Source organism: Sinocyclocheilus anshuiensis, unplaced genomic scaffold, assembly GCF_001515605.1.
Source record: "Sinocyclocheilus anshuiensis isolate Anshui unplaced genomic scaffold, SAMN03320099.WGS_v1.1 scaffold1128, whole genome shotgun sequence".
In the NCBI taxonomy this organism is placed as follows: domain Eukaryota; kingdom Metazoa; phylum Chordata; class Actinopteri; order Cypriniformes; family Cyprinidae; genus Sinocyclocheilus; species Sinocyclocheilus anshuiensis.
Genome location: NW_015551066.1, coordinates 217,334 through 227,487, shown reverse-complemented (window position 1 = coordinate 227,487; position 10,154 = coordinate 217,334). Strand labels below are relative to the sequence as shown.

Genomic DNA, 10,154 nt, shown 5'->3' with positions numbered 1-10,154 from the left:
AACAACGGCTCTGTGTAGTTAATGCTGCTCAATGTGAAAGCCCGCAGGTGATGGAGATTTACGCTGATTACAGAACCGTCTTTCTGACAAGATGCGCGTTAAATATCGCATGCGATTTATCGTGCAGCCCTAATAGAGAGCAAATTTCTAGGTATTTAAGAGAAGGAAACCTGTTCATGGTGTGAGAAGTGCATCCGTGTCTGGTTGAATATGGCTCTTTAAATGGAATAAGAAACTGAACCAATGTTCTCCACATTTCCAAAGGCCAAGTGCAAATGAGGCAAAAAAAAAGCTTTGATGACATGAGGCTTATTCAGGTAAATACCGAAGTACTCAATGTAAAGGATAACACATCCAACTCAAAGATCCCAGCTTACCTGAGGAGAAGTACACGTGAAGTTAAAATGGATCTGAAATACAAAAGGAGTTGTTTAAACAGAAAAATATCTTTCAAGATATTACAGAAAGCAAACATACTTGTTTAGTGTGTGGTCTGGAAGAAAATGAAGTCATGTCCTCTGGTAGAATCAAGGTCTCAGTCCAGCCAAAGATGAGCGGACAGCAGCTTCAGCTCTGGGACTATGGAGGTGCCAAACCACTGTAAGAGTGGAGGGCACAGAAAATAGAAAATCCATATGAGTATATAATTGAAAAAAAATTAATTAAAAAGTTGCAGAAAGTGCCTTATCTGCACTTGCCTACCTTCATGAGTCAGGTCTGCACACGAGGATGGAGGCTCCTGCATTACTACCAAAAGTAGATTTGAAGTGATCAAATAAAAAAAAAAAACCTTCATGATAATGTGAAGGGACACTAAAATTTCAAAAGGCGCTTCACAACACTGGAACATACTAGTCTCAAACATTTGAACCACTTGATAATGTTTTATCCAGAGCCCCTATGACAAACCATCCCTGTAACTGTACTGAGATCGGGGTGCACGCCATCTGTCTGATTTGAGCTCAAGCCACAGCAGATCGACTCCTGCAGGTCATGGACTCCCTGTTCTGCTCCTCAGAGACACAAGCTTTAATCAAACAAAACTATATATACTAAAGCATTCTACACACTGCACGATTTTAACAACCCTATAAGACCATTGCGGATCACACTGTGCAGACATGCATCTAATAAACTTGGGTACGACATGCATGTAGACTGTACGATGATGACACCTATTGACTCTTACGCTACGACATGTTACTATATAAGAATAAAACGTCATCAGCATGTGCTAGTGGTAAACAAAAAGAGCATGATGAACCACACTTTAACAGTTGTAGTTTTTGTGTGCTTAAAATGTGGAAGTGGTGAAAGAGGAAGGAATAAAAGCTTGAGGTAAGCAGTTTTAAGTTTTAGAGCCATGTCGCGTTGATTTCATGTTGCAGTTTTATTGGCTGGTCAGTAAATGTGGATCGTAGCAGCAAACACACTGTGATGATCATGCGGAATTTGACATTGTCAGAAAATAATCGTAGGCTACCTTTGGTCACAAGACCGTGACAACGGCCATCTTTGAGCCAGTCTTATTGTACGGCACAGTCACAACTTAACCACTAGATTTAAATCAGCACAGCCAGCGAAGGATCGAACGCAACCGTTTCGAACAAGCACACCTTTTTTAACAACCAAAAAGTGGCTGTTTCGTGGTCTCTTGAGGAAGTACAGACGTTCCTTTCTTTGATAGCAGAGGAGCGGATCCAGCGAGAGCTTGATGGGGCAACGCAGAATGAAAAAGTTTCAGGAGTCACGACAGTAGAGGCAGCTCAACTAACGACATGCGAATCCCACCCACTCCAAAGCGATACTAAACTGCAGTGGAAACGCAAACAGAGCCGTACTGAGCCAAGCCATACCACGCAGTGGAAAAGCGCCATTAGATTGTGCAGAGGACTCATCTGGTTCCTGTGGTCTAGACCAACTCTAATCACAAACCTACAGAAAGCTGAATAAAATCTGAGACCAGTCTCTGGTCTCCATGTTTGGGGCACCCCATCTATCTGATATCAGAGCTCAGTAGCAATGAATTTGTACCTGTAGGTGCCTGACTCTACCACTACCAAGCATTGACTGCAATAAAGGGTCATATTCTCCACCACAAAGCTTTCTGAGGAACATGGCTTGACCCAGTAAAGAGAGCAATATACACAGTGTTGTGAATATTAAGAATCACAGGACGACTCACCTCAGCAGCTGTTGATTTTCCAGGAGAATCCACCTTTAACATGGTCAGGAACTCACTGAAACAAAAACAACTAAAAGCTGCATTTGTAACTGATATTTTTAGATGTGTAACGGGAACACTTTGAGCTGCTTGTGGAAATCAGAACCATCTGTGAGCTGAAGTGAGCCATTTATAATGAAATGAGATCAAAAGACTGGAATTCTGTAGCATTGTCAGTCAACAACGAGTGGGCTTCCATCAAGTAGTGGAGATGAAGAAAAAAGAAACGTGAGCTCTTTAGAATGTCCAGATTACCTGTAGGAAGACACTACAGATAAAACATTGAGTTAACATTGGTAGTTGCTTTAGACTGAAACAATAGAACTATTTATCAAACCAGTTTCTCTACGGATCCTAATTTTAATGGAACTGATTTTGGTTGAGAGGAAAGTGTTGAATGTTAGGCTTGGAATGGAGTGCGTTAATTCAAAACCCAAACAGTCACCAAATGTAAATTGACATTAACAAGCAGTTATCAATGCAGCCATGAATGAACCCTGAGACTCTTTAGTGTGCACATTGCTAGACAAATATCTAACTTCTCCTGTCACTAAGTTTAGGGCGCCCCATCTATCTGATATCTGAGCTTAAAGAGGGATTGTAAGCTGTTGACCAAGTAAAGGTCACCAATTTGCACAATGCTGTAAATATTGTAAGAGGTTTAGTCAAATCTTCGGAGGACTCTTACCTTGCCAGTTGTTGGAAAGAGCTGCTTTGGCACGGTCAATTTTTTTAATACCAGACTTCTTTTGACAATTTGAAATAACATTTTAAAAAAGGAATTTCTGCATAATTTCTGCTGTAGCATAATTTGCATCAGAACATTTTTACTCATCAATTCCAGTTTGTACAATCAGCACAACATTGAGGATGTTGACTATCAAGGGTTCAACAAAAACGGTGCTTTACTCAGATTAAATCACATGCACAGCAATGCTTTGCAACAACTGTATTTGGTCTGCATCCACAATTTAAACCATTATGCTTCAGCACTGCTCAGAACCAAATTAATATACAAATAAACCTACTCAAGATTTATGTGGGTGAATTTCTGAATGTTACTCACCCATTTCCAGCAACAACTAAGCATTTGAAATTGCAATTAACTATTAATCATCAAGCTCACAGTTTTTTTCTGAACAAAATAAGAATGAAGTTCCTTCAGAATGTGCCAGCATTGAGTCTTGCCTGAAAAGGGAGGGAAAAAAAAAAAAAAAAAAAAAAAAAAAAAAGTGATAAACTAAAGAGACATTAATGGAAATATACATTCACAATACACACTGAATACGCTCCTCTGAGGCAGTTTCTCTTGATGCAGCTCTTAACATCCAGGTCACACACACATTTAAACTGTACATGCAGACAAAGACTCACCTGCAGCTTTCTAGACACCCTCAGACCTTGATTAGCTGGTTCAGGTGTGTTTGATTAGGGTTGGATCTGAATTCTGCAGGACTGTGGCTCTCCAGGACTAATGTTGGCCACCCCTGGATTAGATGTTTCAGTACCATTAAAATCATAACTATACAAGCAAGGTAAATAATTACAAGAATAAAGTACAAGTTAAAAAAAACAAAATTAAAAATATTCTCATTCACAATGATTTCAATCTCCAGCAGGTTACTCGTTCTCCAACCTCCATCTTACACTGACAATCCTGTGAAATTTCAGTTTGTGAGCATTTATACTCATGGACACAACCATTGACGGGGATGCAAGCGACAAGGAATTACATTCATCAAACCAAATCTCAAGATTATAAACTTTGTACATGCATTAATCCACAAATTATTACTTAACAGCCATTTATGCATAGTTCCACTAATTAAATTTGAAAACAACAAAAATCCACTTAATCCTCTAGTTTGGTTTCTCCCACATCCCATGATGCACCACAGCACAGATATAAATGCCCATGTAGTGATGGGCAAATGAAGCCTCATGAAGCACTGAGGCTTTCCTCTGACTGTTTCGGGAAAAGATTCAAAGCTTCGCGAGTGTCAAAAACAGTGACATATGGTGGTTAATAAAAAATATAGCATCCAAAACCCTGTGAAAGATGCTCCGTAGGACGAAGCAGCGACCACAAAAATCCCTGTGTGTGTGTGTGTGTGTGTTTGTTGAATTTTTTTCTCTCTGATAAAATAATTTAAACTGTGGCATTAAATGCCAATATGAATATCAATATGATGTAATAGAAGAATGATGTGTACATATATGAATTGCATATGCCAAACATTAAATTTTCTCTAAAATAATTTTTATTCTTCATATTACTTGTATGACTGGGTATTTAAAATGTTATTGAATAAGTCTGAATGAAAACTTACTCATAAAAGTAAGATCTGGGGGTTCGAACACTCCGACACGCACACGTGATTGGACAGAATGTGAGGCTTCGTTTTTCGTTGATCACGTGATTCTCTGAAAACAAACAATTGTATCGGAAAAAGACTCATTACTCGAAGCTTTTTAACACGGTTTACCATTGTGGCCATCTCATAAAAATGAATAGCACCTTCCAAAGTGCTGTATTCCATTACAGGCAGTGGCTCCACATCTGGTTCTGCAACTGATTCTTTATTTTATTTTTATGTATATAAATAATGGTCATTGTCAAAGTCATTCATTTGTGTCATCATACTGGCAGTAAAATAAATGAACCATAAATTCATAAATTATTAAATTAAATCTACAATCTGTCTGTTTTAAATCTGCCACAGTCCTTAGACTGTTATTTCATATATAGGCAAAGTTCATTTGAGCTTCATATATAAGCTACATTACAATATTAGGAAAAACCATAATGCTAATGCATTAAAATGTAATATAATGTAAAGGAAACAGTGCTGAGGTTTGCTTTGTTTGAACCAGATACTGAAACGGTCACGTGGTTTTCAGACGAATGAAGCTTCGGATGTCATAGATCATGTGCTTTTGACAAAACGAATCAAGCTCCGATACAGTGCTTTAATGTGAAATGAGTTTTTTTTTTTATACAAACTTCGAAGCTTTGGTGTTGGACCTAACATCACTAGTTCCAGCAAGGGTTTAATTATTGGGCCCTAAAACTCCTCATTTGTAAGTCACTATGGATGAAAGCATCTGCTAAATGAATAAATGTAAAAGTAAAATGTAGGGATGTGCCGAATGAGGCTTCTGAAGCTGTGAGGCTTTTACAACAAACTGTGTCAGTGCTTCGAAGCTTTTGGCACAGTGCTGTACTTCGCCATCTGGTGGTCAATAACAATTCCTACACCAACTATGTCATTCAGAAGTTTTGTTCATTGTGATGTCATTTGTAGGTTTATTTGTATATTAAGCATATATGTCCTTAGCAAAATGGTGGCGTGTGTGTGCAGCGATAGGGTTTCCAAATATCATTGTATTTTGCACAATACAATGATAATAAAGACTATGTCCTTCATTATTACTCACATCAAACTTGTGTCATTTCAGCTTCTAAATATAATGTTTATTACGCTGGTAAATTAGGTGCTATGTGATTTTTCATTGCGTCTTTTTTTGTGTTCCTTACAACACAAATTCACATATACATATACAAATACAAATGCAAGGGCAGGATATGTTCATGCCGAGCGACCAGTGAAGCATTTCAATGATCAATGTGTGTGTAACTTCCAATCTCCCAGCAAATCATCAGTTTATCCGTTTCAGTCATGCTTTCACACAATTCACTTTTATAATTCACACATAGCAGGTATCAAGACTCAGGTGGAGGAAGGATATATTCTCAGCATGCGAGTGCGTTTTGATTTTGATTTAATTAATCTGATCTTATCTGTACAGCACTGTTATTATCATACCTCACATATACAGACATTTTCCACTGCAGACTGTTGTCCTCTTTCTGCGATGCAGACAAACAGGTGAATTAAAACACAAAATTTACCTTAAGTCACAATTCACATTTAATCGGTGTTCTGGGAACATTTATTTGTTTATTTATTTTTCTGTAACATTTACAGACATTATTATATTTATGATTCTTGTCAGTTCATAATTGCATATTTATCTCTTCTGAGTTATCTAATTTTTAATTGTAATGCATTAAAATGTAATTCTAAATGTCAGATAACTATGGCTAGTGAAGAAATACCTTGTTAAAACAGTATTGGTATTTACACCCTGACACAATCTACTTGTTGAAACACACGGTTACGTCTTACAAGTGTCTTGGACAGGGGTGTCAAACTCCGTTCCTGGAGGCCCACAGCCCTGGAGAGTTTAGTGCCAGCCCTGCTCCAACACCCACACCATGTAGTTTTCAAATAAGCCTGAAGGACGTGATTAGCTGGATCGGGTGTGTTTAATTATGGTTGGAACTAACAGCACAACAACTACAACAAGATCACTTTAACAGGTTTTATTAACAGCTCAGAGAGTATACATGATTTTCAAACAAAAAGAGTGTAAATTAAGAGAGAAGCAAAATACTTAATGAGGGGCAACCAAGCTAAAATAAATAAAAGCATTTCTATTCTGGGGGTTAAATTCTTTCTAAACCTATCAAAGAAAAGAAAATCAACAACAAAATTATACACTCACTCCATATCTAATCCTTGAACCAGGAGAAAACAGTTTCTGAACAAAAAAAGACTCACACCTCCCTACAGCTTCCAAAAGGGTAACAATCAATCAAGAGTAACTGTTTAAGCAGTTGGTAACACAGGAAAATACAAATAAATTGTAAAACAGCAAAGCAGCAGGCTGAGTATCTTGCAGTAAACACAGAGCACAAAGTTTAGCTAGAGCCTCTGGCAGCAACAAACTGATAGTCAACAGTTCTAGAAACAGGGTTAGTTCATTCTATACTCTCAACCAACAAAAGTCATATTTAAACTGAAATGGAAATAAAATGAAGGTCATTAATGCGAGTCGTTCACTTAGAGTGAATCGCAAATGTGTGGTTGGGGAAATGCGTGCGATTAGGTTCGTTGGTGTGTTTGTGTGTGAGTGCATGCGTGTAAATACCGCTGACCATGAATGGCAGGGAAAAGTTCTGTGGAAGGCCGCGTTTTCTCCGGAGTAGCAAAACCCAATGGAATGCAATCGTGTGAGTTTCTTCAGCAGTTCATCACACTCTCTGCAGCCGGTGGATATACATTTCAGCACTCACCCTGACCAAATACAGCGTGCGTCTCGCTCCTGCCGATCAACTCCTCAGGCAAGACTCACATCAATTGTGTGGCTTACTCAACTTTCTCTTGGAGTCCAAGAGATTACATTAATGCTTTTCATAGATGTCAAGTCCAGAAAAATGCTTTGACTCCTTTTTATGAGCAAAAATGCATAAAGGCCCATTTACTCTTAGAATGAGAAAGCAAAGCAAAATCAACAGCAAAATAGCCTGTCCATTGGAATGCACTGTTTCAGCTCATCTGCTGTGCGGTGAATGTTTGCTCTGGGTGAGAACGGCCTTACAAGTGTGAATCCACATAGTCTGTTAGAGGACACAACTCACAGAAATCAGGCATATTCATTCATTCAGATTAAAATATTTACACTGACTAATTGAATATACAGCAAGAATCAAACTTTACAATAACAAATCATCAAAGGGCAAAATTAATCTTACAAGAACAGGAATATGTTCATTTACTGCTCAATGTTTGGTTTATACTAAAGCTCTGGAAATATGTGTAAGAACTGTCTTTATAGTCTGGCAGAGCTTTAAAAAACACTCATTAAATGCCCATGCCCATGCCAAGCCCATTCCCAATACAACCCCGCCCACATCCAAGTGTGACATCAGAAGCCACGCCCATGCCCAATATAACCCCGCCCACATCCAAGTGTGACATCAGACATCACACCCATGCCCAACACAACCCCGCCCACATCCAAGTGTGACATAAAAAGCCACGCCCATGCCCAACACAACCCTGCCCACATCCAAGTGTGACATCAGAAGCCACGCCCATGCCCAATACAACCCCACCCACATCCAAGTGTAGGTGCGTTCGACTTCATGCCACGCAAACCGATTGGCGGCTGACTTGAAGCAGTGCATGCCGGTCAGAAATTTTGTCCGACTTGAACCGGCGCCGACTCTACGTCACTGTCACGTGTGGCATCAAAGTACCGCGATAGCGTTTCGAGAGCAGCCGGCTGACTCAGCTGGCGCAGCTTTTTCAGAGCGACTGCAGGAGCGCTGATGACGACACAGCTGTTTCACGATTGGCCAAATTCACCACATGACAACAATGACGTGTGTTTCTAACATCTTCAAATCCAATACTGCTCATAAATCTGTGTTTTTAGAACATTAAAAGCTTGTTTACTGTAGTCGCAATGTTATATTGAGTCACGTTTATCATGAAAGCATATATACCCCCACTTTATTAGTATTTAAATAGTATATATTTACGTGGAACTTTATTCTTGAACAGACGGCGCTGAATTAAGCAGTATATAAAAAGTGTTTCTGTTGCTCATGAAAACGTTTCTGAAAAATGTGTGTATTGTATATATTTACATTTAACTTTATTCTTGAACAGATGGCGATGTATTAAGCAGTATATAATCAGTATTTCTGTTGCTCATGAAAACGTTTCTGAAACGTCTGTGTATTTGACAAATATTGCATTTAATTCACTTCATCTGTGATAGAGTATGCAAATACCGCGCGAGCGTCACTAATGGGAGCAGAAAGTGTCCGGCTTGACGGCTCCGTTTTCAACTCCACCCTCGACTGCAAGCGGCTACTTTCGTTGACTGCCGTCTGTAGCGGTGCTTCAAGTCGTACGCACCTTGTGACATCAGAAGCCACGCCCATGCCCAATACAACCACGTCCACATCCAAGTGTGCCATCAGAAGCCACGCCCATGCCCAATACAACCCCACCCACATCCAAGTGTGACATCAGAAACCACGCCCATGTCAATACAACCCCGCCCACATCCAAGTGTGCCATCAGAAGCCACGCCCATGCCCAATACAACCCCACCCACATCCAAGTGTGACATCAAAAGCCACGCTCATGCCCAATATAACCACGTCCACATCCAAGTATGCCATCAGAAGCCACGCCCATGCCAATACAACCCCGCCCACATCCAAGTGTGCCATCAGAAGCCACGCCCATGCCCAATACAACCCCGCCCCTATCCAATATGTCAGCTTGTGATTTCCCATCCCCATACCAGGAAATCCAGAAGTATGTTGACGCAATTTACACCAGTTTTAGGGATCCAAATTGAATAATGTTGTCTTTCGTTTTACTAATACACGTTTTCTTATTTTTGTAAAGGATGTTGTGGAAGAAATTGTATTAATATGCTATGGTATGTTTTATTAATATGATAGACTTATTGAACATTGTGGTATGTTTGCATTTTCTGTATTGCTTAGAGTCACATGCTTCTTTGCTGATTTAACAGAACAAAGAACAGATAATGATCTTTAAGATGTGTGTATCTTAAAATAAATTTTATACACTATCATTTTCATTTCTATAACATGTGAATATATCTCCTATCGCAGGGTTCCTCAAATCTTGCCCTGGAGGGCCAATGCGCTGCAGAGTTTAGCTCCAACCCTGATCAAACTCACCTACCTGTGATTTTCCAATGATCCTGAAGACATTGATTAGCATGCTCAGGTGTGTTTGATTAGGGTTAGAGCTAAACGCTGCAGGGAAGTGGATCTCGTGGGCCAGATTTGAGGATCCCTGCCCTATCGTATTCTACAACAAAAACAATCAGAGCGCCTTGTTATCACTAGTTCTATTTTGATTTCCCGAGTCCGCTATTAGCATATAGCCTGTTAGCATTGCCAGCGTGGTTGCCGCTAATCTCGTTTACATTGCTAATACTCTATTCACACTCATTACCATTGTTTTACTCACTGTTACTTGCTTTAATGGCGGATGTGTGTCTACCTTTGAGTGCAGGTGAGGACACGTTC

The 10,154-nt window shown here is 39.5% G+C and overlaps 1 long non-coding RNA gene across 3 annotated transcripts; it reads right to left on the bottom strand.

The window, feature by feature from the left end:
• Positions 1-176: 176 nt before the first annotated feature.
• LOC107662125 (uncharacterized) lies at positions 177-3,885 on the bottom strand. 3 transcript variants are annotated; one of them, XR_001631181.1, is made up of 5 exons: positions 3,599-3,885; positions 2,186-2,240; positions 703-747; positions 478-598; positions 177-377 (listed from the first exon to the last, which is right to left on the bottom strand). It is a non-coding gene; the product is annotated as an uncharacterized LOC107662125 (long non-coding RNA). The 3 variants fall into 3 exon arrangements; XR_001631182.1 differs by having other exon boundaries at positions 177-372; XR_001631183.1 differs by lacking the exon at positions 3,599-3,885 and adding an exon at positions 2,913-2,972.
• Between the last annotated feature and the right edge of the window lie 6,269 nt (positions 3,886-10,154).